Below are 1,990 nucleotides of genomic sequence, written 5' to 3' on the forward strand. Positions count from 1 at the left end.
GACCGGAACTTAAGGTCTTTATACTTATGCATCAGATACTTACTAAGCCATCTTCCCAGTCGTACTAGGTTTTTTTGGTTTTTCGAGACAGGGCTTCTCTGTATTGTTTTGGAGGCTATCGGTCCAGCCCGGCCTCGAACTCACAGAGACCCGCCTGCCTCTGCCTCCCGAGTGCTGGGATTAAAGGTGTGCGGCACCAACGCCCAGCTGACGTACTAGTTTTTAACTTTCCTTTTTCTGTACTTCATCTTCCTTATTCAATCAACTCTTTTCTTTCGTGGAAGAAAGCGAGGTGGGAAGTGGGAGGCCCCTGGAGTCCTAGAGACCTTACACCAGGAAATAAGCATCCTGCCTTAGATCCTTTCAGACATCGCTGTGAGTGGGGGCCACCTAGTGGCCAAGGCTATGCGATGAAGCAGACGCGTCAGGTTTGAAAAAAACGGACCTGTCTGCTGGGCTGAAGTAATTTTCAGACTATCAAAATTGTTTCACTTGGTACTGTGGCTTCTTTTTAATGTTAGACACTTTCACTAGCATATAATGATATAGGAAACGGTGGGCTTTGGGGAACTTGTGGATCACGCCTGCAACCTCAACACTCTGAAAGCTGTGGCAGGAGATCACTGCAAGTTCAAGATCAGCCTGGGCTTACAGAGTTCCAGGCTAACCTGGGCTACAGTGTGAGAGCCTGTACCAAAAGGCCAGTAGCATGGGGAGCTAGCAATGGTGGTGCATGCACTCAGGAGGTAGAGGCAGATGGATCTGAGTTGGAGGCCAGCCTGGTCTACAAAGCTACACTGAGAAACCCTGTCTCAGGGGGAAAAAATCCTGTCTTAAAAACAAAACAAACGCTCTTCCAGGGATGGTGCTTAGAGGCACTCAGAATGGTCCAGTGTCTGACATACCAACATAGGCTTTCCTAACAAAACTAGGCTGTCTCGAACCCCTGGCAACAGGGTTGTTTACTTTTATATCAAGAAGGTTGGGAAAGCACCTAAATCCACCTGCCCAGGCAGACTTCGAGGGGTTCTGTCCCGACCCGCAGGACACTAAACATGGGTCTAATGGACACCTAGGAAAAAGATGGGGGGCAGGGGACACAAGGACAGACGCCAAGACAAGAGTCTGATCAAGGTGACAACTTTATTCATCCCAAAGGGATTTATATAGGGGAAGGGAGGAGGGGAAGGAATGGGGGATGTGCTGTAGCTTCGATGAACCTGGCGGAGCAGAGGTCAGTGGGGTGGGTAGGGCATCCTGTGTCCTCTGGTAACCTAACTGCAGACTCTAACTTTATCTTTCACATTCCACCTTCTGTTGTTTAAGCCTTTGCCCTAGATAAGCCGCAGGTCTGTTTCTGGAATTTGGCAGGGAGCAGGGTGGTCCTGAGTCACGTAACTTTCTATGAGGGTCTTTTCTTATGAGTACACGAGGCAGCCGAGGCAGCCGTACCTGGTTGATGGCCGGAGGTCCCTGACAGGATTTGTGCTGTGAGACCCAAGGTTCTTAGGACACTGTCTAAGACAAAGAAGCGTGTCAGCAGGGCCTACGGCGGCTCCATGTGTGCTAAGTGTGTCTGACAGGATCACGCGGGCTCTCCTTATCCAGGAGCAGAAAATTGTTGTGAGAGTGTTGAAAGGCACAAGCACAGAGTCAGAAAGCGAAATAAATATGCAGCTGTTTTGTTTTGTTTTGTTTTTGTTTTTTACGAGACAGGGTTTCTCTGTATTGTTTTGGAGTCTATCGGTCCAGCCCGGCCTCGAACTCACAGAGATCCGCCTGCCTCTGCCTCCCGAGTGCTGGGATTAAAGGTGTGCGACACCACCGCCCGGCAATATGCAGCTTTTTAAATAAAACAAACAAGCAAGCAAACAAAAAAAGCCAAAAGTAAATGAGTAAATAAAGAGGATTTATTATAGGGATTTGATTATAGCTACTCCTAGACACCCTTTCTTCTCTCTCTCATTCCTTTTTTCTTTTTTTGTAGCAT

At 48.2% G+C, this 1,990-nt stretch overlaps 1 pseudogene; it reads left to right on the forward strand.

The window, feature by feature from the left end:
* Positions 1–884: 884 nt before the first annotated feature.
* On the forward strand, positions 885–1,683 carry LOC121137870 (annotated as a pseudogene).
* The last annotated feature ends 307 nt before the right edge of the window (positions 1,684–1,990 follow it).

The sequence above is a fragment of the Mesocricetus auratus genome, unplaced genomic scaffold (assembly GCF_017639785.1).
Source record: "Mesocricetus auratus isolate SY011 unplaced genomic scaffold, BCM_Maur_2.0 Super-Scaffold_100707, whole genome shotgun sequence".
Lineage (NCBI taxonomy): Eukaryota > Metazoa > Chordata > Mammalia > Rodentia > Cricetidae > Mesocricetus > Mesocricetus auratus.